The sequence below is a fragment of the Chelonia mydas genome, chromosome 6 (assembly GCF_015237465.2).
Source record: "Chelonia mydas isolate rCheMyd1 chromosome 6, rCheMyd1.pri.v2, whole genome shotgun sequence".
Taxonomy (NCBI): domain Eukaryota; kingdom Metazoa; phylum Chordata; order Testudines; family Cheloniidae; genus Chelonia; species Chelonia mydas.
Window position 1 is genome coordinate 73,613,416 of NC_051246.2, and position 18,866 is coordinate 73,632,281.

Genomic DNA, 18,866 nt, shown 5'->3' on the forward strand with positions numbered 1-18,866 from the left:
AGCGCCTCTTGCTCCCAGCTCCTTACATGCACACCACAAACTGAAGTGAGCTCCTTTTTAAACCCAAGTGCCCTGATTAGCCTGCCTTAATTGATTCTCAAAGCTTCTTGATTGGCTGCAGGTGTTCTAATCAGCCTGTCTGTCTTAATTGTCTCCAGAAGGTTCCTGATTGTTCTGGAACCTTCCCTGTTACCTTACCCAGGGAAAAGGGACCTACTTAACCTGGGGCTAATATATCTGCCTTCCATCACTCTCCTGTAGCCTGCACGAGCTGCACCCGGTCCGGTTCCAGACCGCGCCAAAACAACATCTCTACACGCTCGTGCTCCACACCCTTCATGTCCTCACCCTCGCGTCCCGCCCTGACACAAAGTGGCGGGACCTCCTGCCACCTCTAGAGGGTGAGGAGCCCTGGTGGGCCAGCCTCTATTCCACCTTAGTCCCGCGGCCCGCTGGGGATATCAGTTGGCGGCTCCTCCACGGGGCCGTGAGCATGGGCGTGTACTTGGCGCGGTTTACCCCAATCCCGGACACCTGCCCCTTTTGCGGCGTGAGGGAAACCCTGGCGCACGTCTATCTGGAGTGCGCCAGGTTGCAGCCCCTATTCCGGCTCCTCACCTATATTTTATTAAAGTTTTGGTTGCACTTTTCTCCTCACCTTCTTATCTACGCACTCCCTGTCCGTGGCCCCACTAAGTCGCGGGACCTCCTGGTCAACCTCCTCCTGGCCCTGGCTAAAGTGGCCATCTATAAAACCAGGGTGAGGAGGTTGGCCGATGGAGTCTCCTGCGACTGCGGGGCCTATTTCCGATCCTCCGTCCGTTCACGCCTCCAGGCAGAGTTCCTCTGGGCGGCGTCCACCGACTCCCTTGACGCCTTTGAGGAGCGGTGGGCGCTGTCTGGGGTTCTCTGCTCGGTGTCCCCGTCCGGTTCCCTTCTTTTGACCCTTTGACCGCACTCCCGTCCCTGTTTTTCATTAGTTGTCCCCCGTAATTTTTTGGCCTCCAGGTCCTGTGGATCTCCCCCTTAGGCTGGGGGGGGATCCTTTAGCGGTGGGCGAGCTTTGCCCGCCCACTTCCTGGATCCCAATAGGATCACTCTCCTGTAGCTATCTGGCCTGACCCTGTCACAGTCCCTAAATGTATGACTTTGGACTTTGCAGTATTAAATTTCATTCCATTTCTATTACTTCCATTTTCAAGGTCCTTCAGTTCTTCTATGATATTCTGGTCCTCCTCCATACTGGCAATACCTCCCAACCTTGTGTCATCTGCAAATGTTATTAGCACACTCCCACTTTTTGTGCCAAGGTCAGTAATAAAAATGTTAAATAAGATTGGTCCCAAGACTGATCCCTGAGGAACTCCACTAGTAACCTCACTCTAGCCTGACAGTCTCCCCTTTAACCAGTTCCTTATCCACCCTTCAGTTCTCATATTAATCCCCATCTTTTCCAAGTTAACTAATAATTTCTCATGTAGAACTGTATCAAATGCCTCACCAGCATCCAGGCAGATTAGATCTACTGCATTTCTTTTGTCTAAAAAATCAGTTATCTTTGCAAAGAAAGATATTGGTAACTTTGTTATTACCTCTTGAATACAACAACTGAAACAATTGTAAAAAAATCTATAAATACTCTCTATCTTTTAAGCTACTTACTTTTTGCAGCTCACCAAGCTTGGAACAGATCATTTAACTTTAGGAAACATCCTAACAGCCCTTTCTTATCTTAACCACCTGTTAATCACTCTGTTTAGAAACAAAATTCGGACTCCCTGCCTCAGGGGTGCAAGCTGGAAGCAGCACTCTCCTGTCCTCTACAGAACTCATTGCATTGCACACTCAGGCTGCCTGCCTGAGGCTTGCAGTTGGGGGAGAGGGGGGCAATGCTCGCCCCAGCCCCAAACTCCGCCTTTGCAGTCAGGTTAGAACTCCAATCTTCCTCCAAAAGCAAAGGCCCCTACTGGAGAGTCTCTGGGTCTTTTTGTAATCACAGGGAGTGACTGCAGCTAGAGTAGGTTTCAGAGTAACAGCCGTGTTAGTCTGTATTCGCAAAAAGAAAAGGAGTACTTGTGGCACCTTAGAGATTAACCAATTTATTTGAGCATAAGCTTTCGTGAGCTGAGCTGTAGCTCACGAAAGCTTATGCTCAAATAAATTGCTTAGTCTCTAAGATGCCACAAGTCCTCCTGTTCTTTTTGCAGCTAGAGTAGACACCTCTGAATTAGCTTTTGTCCAGCTAGCTCAGGGCCTTGAGTAGTGAGGCTGTGGCAGTGGGTGCTTCATGTCAGCCTTGCACCATGAGTAATTAGCCTGGGCTCTGGGTGGGCTCATACAGCCTGTACTGACACACATGCTGCCGGTAGCTTTACTGCTCTGGGACTTGAGCTAACTAAATTAGCACTAGTTTGATATGTCTGCTTGAGCAGCAATCACAGCCTGTGATTACAGTATCTAGGGAGACCCTCTGTTAGCAGCATAGGGCTTAGGAAATATGTCATAAATCATTCAGCTTTTATCCATCCAGCTAACCTGCTCTCTGATTAGGGCGGCACTGTGTCTTAATAGATGAGACATGGAGTTAGGAGACTATGTTCTAATCTTTGCTTTGCCACTTACCTGCTCTGCGTGAGCTTGGGCAAGTCCTTTGACTCCTCTGTATTGCTGTTTCTATGTTCATGGATGGGTGTTGTGATTTTGATAGGGCTGGGAAGGGCCACTGCCAGTTGAGCAGCTTATACACATTATTTATTGTCAGCTCACCAACTCGATACTGATCACAAAACTGTTGTCCATTGTTGGCAGTGCTTTGGCTATGTCTTTTAGTTTCAGCCTGATGTAGGTGGCCATTCCATGTTTTGGATGGTTTTGGTTGGAGAGAAGGACGTATCCTGGTATCTTGAGGCTGATGTCATTACAAGGCTGCTGATGGACAATAACACCAATGTCAAGAAACTCCTGTTGCAGAAGATGACTCAGCACAGATCCCGTTAAATATCAACTAGAGACTTGTTCAGTAGTTAATAGAACTTGCTTCAAAGTGAATCCCAAAGAGAAACAAGGATTTGTTTTTTCTGCAAAGCAAAATCAAAATGAGAAAAACTCTTGAATTTCATGGGGAAGAACAAGTCCAGGGCAATAATCTGACATTTCTGTCTGATGGCATATCTTTGAAAGGCTGAGAGCTTTTCAAATGTATTGATTGCCATGGTGACTGTTAACAGCAAAGGTTACACCGTGTACTTATTTAACTGAAATGTGTGCTCTGGTTGGTTGTTTGGATTATTTCTGAAGCCAATTGTACAGACAACGTAAGACCAGATGCAAATCCACAACAGATTTCCCTGTGTTGGTGCCTGTGCCAGTGGTACTGTTTGTATTTAGTTTAAATAACAGAACAAAGAACTCCTGTTGATTGAGAGTTCGTGGAATAACGTCTGAATTTAGCATTCTCGGGAACTAGTCAGAGATGGTGTTTTCTCATTCTCACGTGGCTTTGCCTGCTCTCTCAGCCTGGGACTTGGAAGTCTACCAGGAGGTAGGTTTGTGTGGTGAAAGTTTTAAATGGATTCCTTAGGGATGTGCACACTATTAATGATCCACTGATTTAAAATAAATGATAAAACCCCCATAAAGTCCACTGGAAATTCAACTGTACTGTCTTGCCTGAAATACGTTTCTTCTGCACTTAACAGCATTTCCAGCTTTGCTTCTCTCAGCTTTCCCTCTGCCTGAAACCACAATTTCTCTTATTCAGTGGAAATACTGTATTACTGTCACTGACACCCTGTTGAGAGAGGGGTGCAGGCTGGAGAGAAAAAGTGAAGTTGCCATGTTGGCCACCTGGGCTGACTCCATGCTGCTGATTCAGATCTGGCATTGTACTAGGTGTGGTGTTTCTGTGGCATTCAGAGAACGAACAGAGTCTCCAGGGTGTGCGAGCTGACAGTGGGAGCAGGCAGTTGGTTTTAGATAAGACTGAAAGATTGACCTGAATTAAGATGCTCTGTATATATGTTAACTATGTATCTAATAAAGATTGTTAAATTACTAGCACTGAAATATTATTAAGACTAGTGGATTACTTGAATATAAAACAACAAGTAGTACCAGGAGTGAAGGAAGAAGTTAAAAAAACAAAACCAAACCCCAGAAGAAAACTTGAAGTAAAAGTTACTCAGAAGTGAAAAGCAAGTTTGAATGTAATAAGATGGATCAATAAAGTGTTCCTACAGTTCCAAAAATGTTGAGAAATGCTGCAGAAAATTGAAAAAGGTTTAAACAAGAATTTGATTTATTTTTGAGGCCATCAGGATCTACTCATAAGGAAAATGAATAAAAGATTCCTATTTTTTTTGAATATTGCAGGTAATGAAACAATTTCAGCATATAATGCATTGGCACTTAATGTTAGAGAATGAGCTGACTATGAGTTTGTCTTAAAAAAAAAGAGGAATTCTGTTTATCAAAAGGAAAAGTAACATTTGAAAGATTTCATTTTCACTCAAGAAGTCAGATGGAGAATGAGACTTTTGAGATCTAAAGATAAGAAGTCAGACATGTAATTTCCAGAATCTGAGTTAATGATAAAAGATCAAATTGTGATGGACATAAAAAAAGATATCAGTGTAATAGAAAGACTGTTGGAAAAGCCAGATCTAAATCTAGAATAAACAGTGAGAATTTGCCAAACTGCTGAACTTAATCAACAATGATTGAACATTTTAGAAAGAAAACAAACTGATGTGAATATAGACTTAATAAGAAAAAATAAAAAAAAACAAGTCTCTGGAGAAAAATAGAGTGAAACTACTAAAGTTAAAACATATGATCATGTGAAAGAATGTTCTAGAAGTGGAAGGAGGCACCAACCTAAACAACGTCCAGTATATGGTCAAACCTGTCATAGCTGCAAGAAACAGCGGCACTGACTTTCTAATCTGTTGGTGGTGGGTGCTTAACCCGTCCTGGCTATGCGCCAGACCCCCACCCCCACTCCTCAAAACCCCCACCCTCGCCCCGCCTCTTCCCACCCTCACTCTGCCCCACCCCACTCTATCCCTTCCCTCAAGCCCCCATCCCCACCCCGCCTCTTCCCACCGTGCCCCCACTCCACCTCTTCCTGCCCCCTCCCCTGAGCTCACCCCACCCTTACTCCTGCCCCTCCAGCGCCTCCTACATGCAGCGGAACAGCTGATCACAGCTTCGGGAGGCCCTGGGAGGGAGGGGAAGGTGCTGATTGGCTGGGCCGCTGGCAGGAAGGAGATGCTGGGTGGGTGGGGAAGCTGGCTGCCAGTGGGTGCTCAGCACCCACCATTTTTTCCCCATGGGTGCTCCAGCTCTGGAGCACCCACAGAGTCGGCGCCTATGGCAAGAAACAAAATCATTCTACAAAAATCTGTAGACAGAGAAGTCAGGAAAAACTTAGAAGTATACATTTAATTCAAAATTCTCTGAGAAGATACTGAATAAAGAATACAGAGCTGACATAACAGATGAAGAAAACTTATTTCTGGGTACATTGAAACAGTCACTCTGAACTACCAGGAAGTTTGGACAGTTACAAAATAAATATTCCATTAGTAGATAGTATATGCAATAGATATAGTGGCACAAGCGAATGTAATTTCAGACGAAATTATAAAATGTCTAAAAATAAAACTTGTATTAAGAGAACAAATACATAATAATTTACAATCTTATAGTAGCAAAAAAATTCCTCTTTGGGTATTTGTGAATTACTAGTCAAAGTTAAAGATAATTTAGAAAAAATAAGATTTTTAGGTGTTAAGGGACAAGGTATTTCTGTTTTAGGTTTAGAAACATGCATAGCACTAAATCTAGTTGGTAGAATTCAGACTATTCAGGATTCTGAAACACTGGAAACAATATTAATTTAACAGAGTTATTCACAGGCATTGGTAAATTAGCTACAATTTATAAATAGAGTTAAATGAAACAAAGAAACAAGTTATACATGCAACTAGAAAAATACCCTTAGCTTTAAGAAGTTGAGTACAAAAGTAATTGGAAAGATTAGTTAATTTAGATTGAAAGAACCAACTAACGGCATGTCTACACTACAAAATAAAGTCGACTAAATGTAAGTCGACATCCAGTAATTAAATTGGTCATGTGTGTCCACACCATGCTCATTGTGTCAGCAGAGTGCATCCTCACTAGCAGTGCTTGCATTAATACACAGAGCAGTGCACCTTGGGAAGCTATCCCACAGTACAGCTAGCCACAGGGGTTTTTTGGAAGGGCTTGCAATGCCTCATGGGACCAAAACATTATTGCAGGGGGGAATGGGAACATGGCTTCAGACTTCCATGATACAGTTTCCTCCCTGCCTACCCTGATATCAATGGCAAACAACCCATACTTTCTTGTGCCTTTTTTCAAAAGCCTGGTTTAGCTGTGTGTACACCAAGAAGCATGGACCCCACCAGCTGTGCACTCTTGTTGTGAGCATTACAAACACCTCCCACCTTATTCTGCAGTGTTTCCAGAGTCAAGACAGAAGCCGCTGTGCAGATGTCATGCAAGCAGCGCTGCTGCAAGGCATAGAACGAAACAATTCCTGGTTGCTACTGGCAGTCGTGCAGCAGCTTAATATGGCGGAGCACCATTTCTCATCCCAGGAAACAAGCACTGACTGGTGGGATCTCATTGTTATTCAGAAATGGGATGATGAGCAGTGGCTGCAGAACTTTTGAATGCGGAAGGCCACCTTCCAGGAACTTTGTGCAGAGCTTTCCCCAGCCCTGAAGTGCAGCAACACTAAAATGAGAGCTGCTCTGATAGTAGCGATCACTCTGTGGAAGCTTGCAATGATCAGACTGGTACTGGGCAGTGGGGAGTTAATTCAGAGTTGGTAAATCCACCATGGGAGCAGCTGTGATCCAAGTATGTAGGTCCATTAACCAACTTCTGCTAAGAAGGGTAGTAACTCTGGGCAACGTGCAGGACATAGTGGATGGTTTTGCTGTGATGGGGTTCCTAACTGCAGTGGGGCGATAGATGGCACACATATCCCTATCTTGGCACTAGACCACCTTGCCAAAGAGTACATAAACTGTAAGGGATACTTTTCAATGGTGTTGCAAACGCTGGTGGATCTGTTACGAATTATACCTGATAGGACAAGCACACAACTGCTGTGAATTATACCTGGTAAGACACGCACACAAATGCTACGGATTACACCTGGTAGGTCACGCACAGTTCGAATCTAGGCTGAGGCACATAAACAAAGTCCACAACTGCAGAGTTCCCAAAAAATACTAAGTTTATTACGCTCGAGCGTGGTGCCCCCCCGCTAGCCAGGAGGGGACCCCGAATACAGATTATACAAAGGTTATATACTTTTTAGCAAAGCATGTTGCCCTCGTGCATCGGAAACCTTAGCCAATAAATAAACCCTTTTCTTACCTACCACCTACCCCTGCTTGGTGCATTCCTCGTGCTAAACTAGTATGTTAATTACACAGCATGGTCCTAAAGCCATGCATCAGTAACTTTTATTATCAGGATGGGAGGCCTCACATCAAAGGCCAGGAGATAGGGAGTTTAGGGACTGACAAAGAACAGATACCGAGAGTCAAGGCAGGATGGAGACAAGGAGGAGGGTTTTCACAGGACTGCAGTATCTAAGGAACACTCCTCCTGGTGCATGATGTGCTTGCTTTTAGACAATAGTGGGCCCCAAACCAAAATGGAGTCACATGTGCTAACTTTTCCTTAACAGATCACAGGGGGCATTTTACAGACATCAACATGGGATGGACAGGAAAGGTGCACGACGCGGGTATCTTTAGGAACACTGGTCTGTTCAGAAAGCCACAATCCGGGACTTGCTTTCCAGACTGCAAAATAACCATTGATGATGTTGACATGCCAATCATGATCCTGGGAGACCCAGCTTTCCCCTTGCTCCCATGACTCATGAAACCGTACGCCGGCCACCACAGTAACGTGCACCCCTTATCTGTGTTGTGCCTTCCCATACCATCCCCTCAGTTACATCAGTTTCCCTATACCTCCTCCCCACAGCCAAATCCCCTTGACTGGAATAAAGAAAGCATTTCATTCTTGAAACACTTACTTTTATTGCACACACAAAGAAACTTAAAGAACACTAAAATAATTTAACCTGGGGCAAATGGTGTGATAAAATTGCGAGGGGAGAAACCAAGTCAGCTTGTCTGTGACAGCAGAGTAGTCTTGACCATCAATGGCCTTCGAATGGCTGCCTTTTGTTCTTGGTACCCTCCCCTGGTGTTGAGTGGAAGGGATGCTGAACTTCTCCCCCACCTCCTGGAATGTTTGGGGGAGGGGAATTTGGAACAGGATGATGCTTGTTGGCAGTTCTGCAGGAGCTGCAGAGGGAGTCTAGCCTCAAGTGTATTTTCTTGAAGCTCAACATGTCTGACTGGCCCTTCATATTCCACAGTATCTCATGTTCCTGGGATGCTCTCCTGCTTTCCATGTCCATATCCAGTTTTTCAGACAATGAAATCCTCCAGGCTCTTAGCTCCGTCTCAACTGTCCAAGAGGTGTTCATTATTTTGCTGAATATGTCACCACCTGTCCTTTTTCCCCCCCCCCCCCATCTTCTAATCTGCGAAAGCCTCTGTGCTGGCGTGAAGGATGTGCTGAAGTCAAGGTTTCCACTGTAAGGCATGCAAAGCACAAGGCAACCATTGTCAGCACATACCCTGGGTCTAGTGCAAGGTTCCTATTTAAAAAACATTCCCCTTATTACACTAAAGTGCAAGCCAGGCCATAATCAGACTCCGAAGCTATTCAACTAACAGGTTTGCTGTTCCAGCCATGGTGGACAACTTGGGAAAATCTGCATTGGGAGCACAGGTGGACAATGCCCCCTCCCCCTAGCAACACGTTGCTTTGAGACCACGGACCAGCATTAAGACTCCCCAATTGTGATCTTTGTCCCAGGTGACTCCAGGAGGTGGGGTTTCCAGCCACAAAAGAACACAGGAAGCCCATCCACCTCCTTCCCTTAACGCTGCTGGTAATAGTCACCCTGGACTTGCAGAATCTGAGGTCAACGCCAATCCGTGCCAACCAAACCACCGGCATGTTAGGGAAAGCATGGTTGAGAGACCTAGAAGTCACCATGGGTGGGAGATCACAGACTCTATTGTTTGTGGTATGAGCACTTGTAATGAAAACTTCCTGTGTCCCGTAGGTGATACTATGTGATACCCTCTGGAGACTGATAACAGAAGTGGTAAGGGAACAGGTGCTGCAAGGTTCTGGGTACAGACCTGATCCTTATGCTACCATGCTGTGTGCTGTAATGATGCCAGAAGAGTTAATACTGGAGTGGTGTGGGAAAGTGTCCAATGGTGGTAGAAGAAATGGGCAGCCCTCCCCAGAAACTTTCTGCAAAGGATTACAGAGTACCTCCATGAAAGCTTCCTACTGATCTCCATGGAGGATTCCCAAGCCATCCCTGTGCACATAAACAGTCTTTTCCAGGGGGCAGCCTCTGAGTAGCTGGAGTGGCCACTGGGAAGCAGATACACACTGCACCTCTCATTTTCTTCAGATTATACATACACTATACTAGCATGTAACCCCTACAGTTTGATTGGAATTGCATATTCACCAGAGGTGCCTTCCTTGGCATCATGCTGTCCTGCACCTGGCTGGGCTCCAGAGTTAAAAACAGCTCTTGGGGAGAATGGATCCACCGTTCACCTGTCTCCCATTCTCCTCCTCGTCCAGAATGTCCTCCTCATTGTTGCCTCAGGTGGCCTAGGAATCAGACTCCTGGGAAGTGTTCACACTGCATTTGGGGGTAGTGGTGGGGGTCGCTGCTGAGATTTACATGCAGCTCATTGTAGAAGTAGCATGTCTGTGGTGCAGAACCAAAACCAGTGTTCTCCTCCCTTGTCTTCTGGTATGCCTGCCGAACTTCTTTGATTTTCACGCGGCACTACTGCGTGTCCCTACTGTAGCCCTTCTTCCCCATGCCCTGTGTGATCTCCTCAGAGAGGTCTGTGTTTCTTCTACTGGGTCAGAGCTGTGCCTGTGCAGACTTCTCCCCACACACCAATAAGGCCCACCCCCTCCTATGTACTCCCGGTGCATTTGGGGCACTGAGTTGCCATAATCAGCTGTGCTGGAGAGCTCTCCACACTGATCAAACAGGAAATGGGAATTCAAAAGTTCCCGGGGCTTTTACAGGAGAGGGGCTGTTTCCTGTGTACCTGGCTGCTCAGCAACAGAGTTGAAAATGATCTCCAGAGCAGTCACAGCAGAGCATTGTGGGATACCTCCTAGAGGCCAATTCAGTCAACTTACACAACACTGCATCTACACTGTCTCTGTTGACCCATGAAGATCAAATTAAGCACTATGCCTCTCGTGGAGGTGGAGTAATTAAGTACACGTAACAGGTGAGTTAGGTCAGCAGAAGGGACCTGGTAGTGTAGATGCTTACATTATCAGGTCAACATAAGGCAGCTTCTGTCTACCTAAGTTTGTAGTGTAGACCAGGCCTGAGTGGGGTGAATTCATTAGTAACAATAGAAAAGGAAGATAGATCCTTGCATTTCTGTTTAGATCCAAAAGTATATTAATAGGGAACATTTAAAAATACCTACCAGGGAAGAAATACTTGGACAAATGTCAGGAGCAAAGCACTTTTCTACTTTAGATGCTTCAAATGGATTTTGGCAAATACCATTTGAGCAAGAAAGTCAATTGCTGTGTAAGTTTAGCACACATTTTGGATGTTTGTGTTTTAAAAGATTACCTTTTGGATTATGTGCAGCTCTAGAGGTGTTTCATAGAGCAATACAAAAGAATTTTGAAAATCTAGATGGTGCCCAAGTGCACACAGATGACATAATAATATGGGGAAGAACTTTAGAAAAGCATGATATAAGATTAACTAAAGCATTATCTAGAGCAAAAGAAGCAGGACTGAAACTTAACAAAAATAAATGTTAATTTAGAGTGCAAGAATTAACGTTTCTAGGAGAAAAACTGACTAGACAGGGATTGCAGAGTGATCAATAATGAATACAAACCATTGATAATATTGCTTACCCAAAAGATAAGGCGTTGTTATGGAGACAAGAAGGGTGAGGTCATATCTTTTACTGTAACAACTTCTGTTGGTGAGAAAGACAAGTTTTCAAGCTTACACAGAGCTATTCTTCAGGTCTCCCAGAACACATACATGTCTTGCAGACCTAAAGAGCTCCATGTAGCTCAAAAGCTGGTCTCTCTCACCAACAGAAGATGGTCCAATAAAAGATTATTTCATCCACCTTGTCTCTCTAATATCCTGGGACTAACACGTCTTTAACAACACTGTATACAGATGTCATTACAGAAATTTTTGGCTCTGGTTAATTTTGTAGGAAAAAACACATACCTAACCTAGCAAAAAAAAATTAAAGGGCTTTACTTTGTAAAAATAATCAGTGGAAATGGGACTGTCAACATCAACAAGAATTTAAGCAGCTTAACTAACTAATAAAAACAGCTCCAGTATTAAAATATTTTATAGTAACAGACTTACAAAATTGTCTTCAGATGCATCCAAACAAGGCCCAGGAGCAGTTTGATTAAAAAGTATGGTGATCCAAGGAAACCTGTTGCTTATACATCTCAAGCTACATAAAAAATGGAATTTCAGTATGTTTAAATAGAAAGAGGCTTTGGCATTAGTTTTTGCATGCAAAAAAATTTCATATATTTATATCTGGTAGATCTGTACTGGCAGAAACAGGTCATAAACCATTAGTTAATATTTTCAATATTTTCACCTGGATTTGTGCTGCAAATGGCCCACCTTGATTATCATACATATTGTAAGGAGAGTGATCACTTTACATAAGCTATTACCAGCAGGAGAGTGGGGTGGGGGGAGAGAAAACCTTTTGTAGTGATAAACACCCATTTTTTCCATGATTTGTGTGTATAAAAACAAACATCTTCTGTATTTTCCACAGTATGCATCCGATGAAGTGAGCTGTAGCTCACGAAAGCTTATGCTCAAATAAATTGGTTAGTCTCTAAGGTGCCACAAGTACTCTTCTTTTTTCAAAAAGGAATATGACAAACATTCCACCTCAGATACAAAGCTTATTTTTTCAGTTGTACTTGTATAACTTAAAATTAGAATATCAGCCAGGCAAGTCATTAATTGTTGCTGATAACTCTTTCTAAATCTTATGATGTAACCAATATAATGGGAGAATATGATGTGGTACATGTAGATGTACTTAAAAATTGTTTCCTATATCAGAAAGAGTATGGTGGAATTTAAATTTGTGGTTCCAGGGAGTCTAGGGGTGAAATCCTGGCATCAAAACTCCCGTATACCTCAGTGGGGCCATGATTTCAGCAATAGACTTCCTGAAACCCCAATTTTAAATTCCACCAAACAACTCATCCCATCATCCTTCTGAAGTAGATAAACTGAGTTCCATGCAATTTGCAGTTCATGGGTCTTTCCGATAGGATCTTAAAAGTTAGGGGTAAGATTGTGCTTTGGGTTTCCAAGAAATTCAGCACACACAGGAACAGGCCAAGAGGAGAAAGGGCCCTTTGGATTCTGGACTGTTAGGTAACAGCATAATTTAGGCAATCCAGAGAGCTGCTCAAAGTTACACCAACCCTATCGAGGCTGTTTATGGGCAACTCTGAAACCCAGAGCTGCTCCAGAATCTCTATAGCACCTGTGCTACTGTCTCACCTCCTCTGACACCTGGTATTCATCCTACATGGGCACCTGCAAGAGGCCTCTGGAGGCCAAGCTAGGGTAGTCCTATGAAGTGCCTGTGTGAGGGGATTCTCCCCAGGGCAGCAAAGATCTGCCGCAGCATCATCCAGGGTCTGTAGGGAAGGGGAGAGTCCTTGCCTAGCTCATTTCTGCTCTTCTAGCCCAGAGTTGGGGGGGAGTGCAAATGTGAGCTCTCTTCTCTGGGGTAGCCAGTGATCTGGCCACGGCTACTTAACAGTTATTCAGAAACACTAGCCATTCTTCAGGACAACCCCAATCCCAAACACATACACAAACAATTTGGCCTTGGATCAGTCACAGTCAGTGCCACAACTGAGGACTCTGCAGTACCTTAGCATAAATCCATCCTTCAGGTCAAGAGACCAGTTATGCCCTGGTTGCATTTCATCTCACATTACCACCACATTTGTTTTAACAACAATGTGTAATTTAATGAAAGAGACTAATTACCACAATCAGTGGCATTAATATTATCATTCAGCAACCATTCAATGCTGAATCAAGGTCTAAGATTAGATTTACCTTTGCAAACAACTGAAATCAATGCAGCAGAAGAGTTCTGTGCCTCTCTTTAATCATGTTGAATAACTAAATTGCTTTAATTCTCATTAGGGATAATCTGAGTTAATTCCGGCTAAACCCACACATTTCTAAAAATCTTTAGCCACACACCAGCAAACTGCATGACCATCACAGATTATCTCTTCTTCCTTGAAAATGTTAGAAAAGAGCGAAAGCTGCTTCACAAATGAAAGCCTGGGTGACAAAGCTGTTTATTTCTCATCTGCCAGAGAGGAGCTAAGTTTGGACCAAATGAGAGGTGACTGAAAAGGGAGCGAGGGAAGATAAATAAGAAAATGAAGCTTGATCAATGAATCCACACACATCTCAAAAGAAAAGATTAGGCAGGCTCTAGCAAATTGTGGCTCCTAAAGCTTTATGATTGTTACTGGGGATTAGTCACTAGACTTTGCAGATATCTCAAGTGTTGACAACTTTTCCTATGTTTTGCAACATTTAAAAAATGTTTTTTCCTCTTGTATGATCTGAGCTCCTTCCCTACAGCTTTAAAAATGGAAATGTGTTAATCTGGAGTGGTTAGAATTCAATACAATGTATGATTTGTGAAGGTGAGAGCAAAAAAAAAAAAAACACTCAGTCCATTTCTATTTTTATTTCCTGAAGTGACTCAATAGAGATCCCCAAAGGTAGGGCCACTTTAGCCTTCCATTATAGGGAAAGTCACATACAGTGTTCAGATTCCCCTCAGCAGGTGTGAGGAATGGTAATAAACATAGCTAGCTCCCCAGTGGCAGCACTTACAGCATGCGCCTGCTCCGAATGTCTGTTGCACGCTGGACAGCACATGTGCACTGCATGTGGAAATGCAAGATAAAAAAAAAAATGATGATCAGAATAAAGAGTGCAGGGAAACCTGATCTTGCATTAAGGGGAATGCTGCTGCACGGCCAGCAAGCTCCTCATGCCTAGTAGTAGGAGAATGGCCAAAGCAGGGAGTGATTTCATGCTGAGGATCCTCTTACGCCCACATCTTCTCAGAAATAATCCTCCTCTGTCCATATCCTAGCCTGTTTTTACCCTGTGCAGAATCTCTTTGGACTGATGAAGTTGTACAAGGGAATGGAGATTCATTTCCAGGTGTTACAGACAAATCTTAGTGCTTAACCTTTCTTGCACCCACACAGTCTCCACTCACAATTGTCCTCCATACTGCACGCTGTGCAAGGATTTGCTACTATATGGACCCTCCAGCTCTCCTTTCACAATGGAGCCATGGTAGGGAAGGGCATGGCTACTTCTGGCATGGAGCTAATGCAAGTTCAATGGAGGCCTCACCCACTTCCCTCTACTAATCCTCCCAGCACACAGCTCAGCTCCTTGAGGTGGGTGCAGGGGTGATGATTTGGTCCTAACGGAAGATGGGCTGAAGTATAGCCCCAAAAGTTTTCTCTTTTGTTTTTTTTAAAGGTTGTCTACTTGGTAGTAATAGAAATTAAAAGTGGCAATAGGAATTCAAGAATGGAACAACGGAAAAGAAACACAGGTGCATCTCTTTTGCCCTGATTCTCATCTCCTCCCAGACCTGTACCATTCATGCTACATAGGCCTTCTACACATCCTCTCAAGAGGGGTGTTGGAGGACAGGGCTCAAGGTCTGAGGGCATGCCTGATCTGCATATTTTAGTACAGACTTTTCATGTCTGTCACTGGCCGCTGCATCCTCCTTCATTTGGATTACGCGTGCTTCTGGTACAAAGAAGCTGCATGTATGGGTTTGCTGGGGCCCACAGCTGGCCAAAACAGGGGCACAGAAAACATTCACCATTATTTTTCATTCATGTACACCCGAATGCCTATCACAAAAATGCTTTCACAATTGGCATTCACATTGGGTGAATCAATAGGGCAGCTGACAACTGAATGGGCCTGCACCCTGATTCTCTCCTGCACCAAGATGCACACAGGGATGTCAGGGAACTGGTTGCATCTCCCTGATTTTCTAAGCCAGCCCTGGCCCAGCAGAGCAACTCATGGGCTGTCATAACTTACACCAGCTGGCTATAGTCCCAGTGGATCTCCAGATGGGCAGATATGGGAGCTTTCCATTGCACTGGTGCTGCAGGAGTGGAGGAAAGGGAGTGGAGCCAAGCAAGAGACCATAGAATCACAGAACTGGAAGGGACCTTGAAAAGTCATCTAGTCCAGTCCCCTGACTCAAGGCAGGACTAAGTATTATCTAGACCATCCCTGACAGGTGTTTGTCCAACCTGCTCTTAAAAATCCCCAATGACGGAGATTCCACAACCTCCCTAGGCAATTTATTCCAGTGCTTAACCACTCTGACAGTTAGGAAGTTTTTCCTAATGTCCAACCTAAACTGCCCTTGCTGCAATTTAAGCCCCTTGTTTCTTGTCCTATCCTCAGAGGTTAAGAAGAACAATTTTTCTCCCTCCTCCTTGTAACAACCTTTTATGTACTTGAAAAGGTATGTCCACTCTCAGTCTTCTCTTCTCCAGACTAAACAAACCCAGTTTTTTCAATCTTCCCTTGTAGGTCATGTTTTCTAGACCTTTAATAATTTTTGTTGCTCTTCCCTAGACTTTCTCCAGTTTGTCCACATCTTTCCTAAAATGTGGCGCCCAGAACCAGACACAATACTCCAGCTGAGGCGGAAGAATTACTTGTCGTGTCTTGCTTACAATACTCCTGCTAATACATCCTAGAATGATGTTTGGTTTTTTTGCAACAGCATTATACTGTGACTCATATTTAGCTTGCGGTCCACTATGATCCCCAGATCCCTTTCTGCAGTACTCCTTCCTAGGCAGTTATTTCGCAACATGGTCTCTGGAGTCTGAATTAGATTCTTACCCAGAGAGGTCATCCCTCCAGAACTGGACTGAGGCACTTTGACAGCACAGCATGGAGATATGTGCCTAGCCACTGTCTGTGGGCTAAGAGGACCCATATTTACATGACTATTGCTCTGGCAGCTTTTGTTTCATTTTAAAGGGGCTGGGAAAATAAATCTTGATATCAACACATCTGTTACTCAAAGACTTTGTAAATCTCTGTGTGAAGAGACTTGATGACTATTTTAAAACTAGGAAATCACACCAATATTTATCAACTTGGATGGCCTCTCCAGAGCACTGAAGGACAAGCAAGAGAGTTTTCAAAAATGTATCTTGTGCCTTTGTTTGTTCTTGTTGAGGACTTTGTCACCCCTTCAAACATCTGAAACACGGCTGTTACCTCAGCATTGTTTCCCCAAGAGCCAGGAAGCTTGTATTTTACCTACTTAGTACAACTTTGTAACCTAGTGATATCTAATGAAAAGAAATGAAAGATAAAGACAGCCCAGCCCCAGAGCATGCACTAATGATATGGTAGCCTTGCCCAGACAAGGCTGCCAAGCTGTGACAATGGCAGGGTCCAGTCCTGGAATCCTTACTTGAGGAGAGCAATCTCATTCATTTCAGTGGCGCTACTCATTTGAGTAAAGATTCCTGACATGAGTAAGGGTTGCAAGATGGGCCCCTAAATGAATGTGAATTGAAAAAGGATTGAAACACTCCCTTCACTGTTTAATGGAAAGCCTTAAAATGTGGCCAAAAGGAGTCAGTCTTTTTTGATTGCTGCCACATAAACAACTAAATTACAGTGTAGTGGCTTGGAGTGGTTCCTCCCTGTCTGTGTCAAAGAGAGGCCACTCCCCATCACTCTTCCACCTAATGGCTGAGAGCAGATAAACAGGGGATGAACACCAGTAACAGTCTGTAGCCAGCCCTCTGGCAGGAGCAGACAGCAACATAGTCAGGCTTAGCCCTCTGGGCGGGTCTGAGCAATACCAAGCCATCCGTGGCCCAGCCCTCTGGGTGGGGCCAAGCAATACCCAGTCATCCATTGCTCAGCTCCCTGACTGGGCAGACAGCAACAGACACAGGCTGTGCAGCCTAAGGTTGCAGGTTTGTAGAAATTTTGGTGGTGCCAGAACCTGCCCCCCCAAACTCCACCCGCCTAAGGCTCTGGGAGGGAGTTTGGGTGCTGGCTCCGGACTGGGGCAGGGGGTGGGTGTGCAGGAGGGGGTAAGGGATGCAGGCTCTGGGTCAGAGTCTGGGTGCAGGCTCTTGGCTGGGACAAGGGGTGGGGGTGAGGGGTGCAGACTCTGGGAAGGAGTTGGAGGAGGGAGAGGGTAAAGGGGTGAGGGCTGTGGGGTGGGGCTCAGGGCTAGGGCAGAGTGTTGGGGTGAGGGCTGTGGGGTGGGGCTATGGGGTTCATGATACATGAGGGGGCTCAGGGCTGGGGCAGAGGATTAGGGTGCTGGGGGGGGTGAGGGTTCTGGCTGAGGCCAGGGATGAGAGGTTTGGGAGGGGCTCAGGACTAGGGCAGAGGGTTGAGGTGCAGGGGGGTGAGGGCTCTGGCTGGGGGTGTAGGCTCTGGGGTGGGGATGAGGAGTTTGGGGTGCAGAAAGGCTGCCCTGGAGCTGGGGCCAGAGAGGACTCCTCCCAGCCCTCTCCCCACCAGCAGCAGTGAGCTCTGGGGAGGTGCCCCCCTCTTCCCCCAGCAGCACACTCACCTCTCACCACTGTCACTGCACATGGTTCTAGGGCTCCTCTCAGGTCCAGGAAGTCCCCTCGCCTCCCCTGTGGTGGGTGCTGTGGGGGGGGGGGGGCTGCCATCACATGTGCACCTCCTCCCCTGCTGCTGCCCCTCACTGTAGCCTCACAGGGGGTGAGGGATGGGGCTGCCCTTTGCCCAGCATGGGGCAGGAGTGGTGACTACGTGGGGGGGGCTGTGCTGGTGGAGGGTCCTGCTGGAAAACGTAAGGGTCAGAGGTGGAAGGGCAGGGTAAGGGCAGCCTGCCTTGCCACTAGTGGATGCGGGGCAATAGGAGCCAGCAGAGCGGGGTCAGAGTGGAGCTGCAGGGGAGAGGCAGAGACGCTCCCAGACCCAGAGGAGGTGCGCGGGGGCAGCAAGTTGGGGCCAGGGAACACTCGGGGAGGTGCAGGGGGGCAGCACACAGGGCCAGGGGAGAGACCAGCCCCAAACATGGGTGGAGCCAGGCCCCCAGGCCCTGAATATTGCTGGAGCCCAGGCACCACAGGCCCATACAACTCAGCCACCCCATAAGGTGGGTAGACTGCCATGCAGGGGTCGGACTAATGTCTGGTTCCCCTGAGCTACTTCCTCCCCTACCTGTTTGTAGGGCCTCATTGTTCATGGGTCCTCAGGGTACTCAATGGCTGGCAGTTCCAGCAGCTCCTCCAGAGTCAGGGGTTGATACAGCTTAGTCCTTGGTTCAAAACCCAGCAGAAGCATCTAACTCCTTCCCTGGCTCTCCCTCAAATGAGCTGGAAGTTCCACCTCTTATACTACCTAGTCCGCCCCTCTGCTTCCAGTGTAAGGGGTGGGCCCAGCCTGGCTCCTCCCACCTCACTACATACTGCATTTGAAATAGATGTATCTCTGCATGGAAAAGATGCTACTTGGTCTTTCAGGATTCGTTCACTAGACTGAATGCAGCTGACGTAAATTGGCAAGACAGCAT

The 18,866-nt window shown here is 45.6% G+C and overlaps 1 long non-coding RNA gene across 1 annotated transcript; it reads right to left on the reverse strand.

The window, feature by feature from the left end:
- Window positions 1–8,371: 8,371 nt before the first annotated feature.
- On the reverse strand, window positions 8,372–18,652 carry LOC122466333. The gene is made up of 3 exons (XR_006291750.1): window positions 18,515–18,652; window positions 11,567–11,660; window positions 8,372–8,678 (listed from the first exon to the last, which is right to left on the reverse strand). It is a non-coding gene; the product is annotated as an uncharacterized LOC122466333 (long non-coding RNA).
- Between the last annotated feature and the right edge of the window lie 214 nt (window positions 18,653–18,866).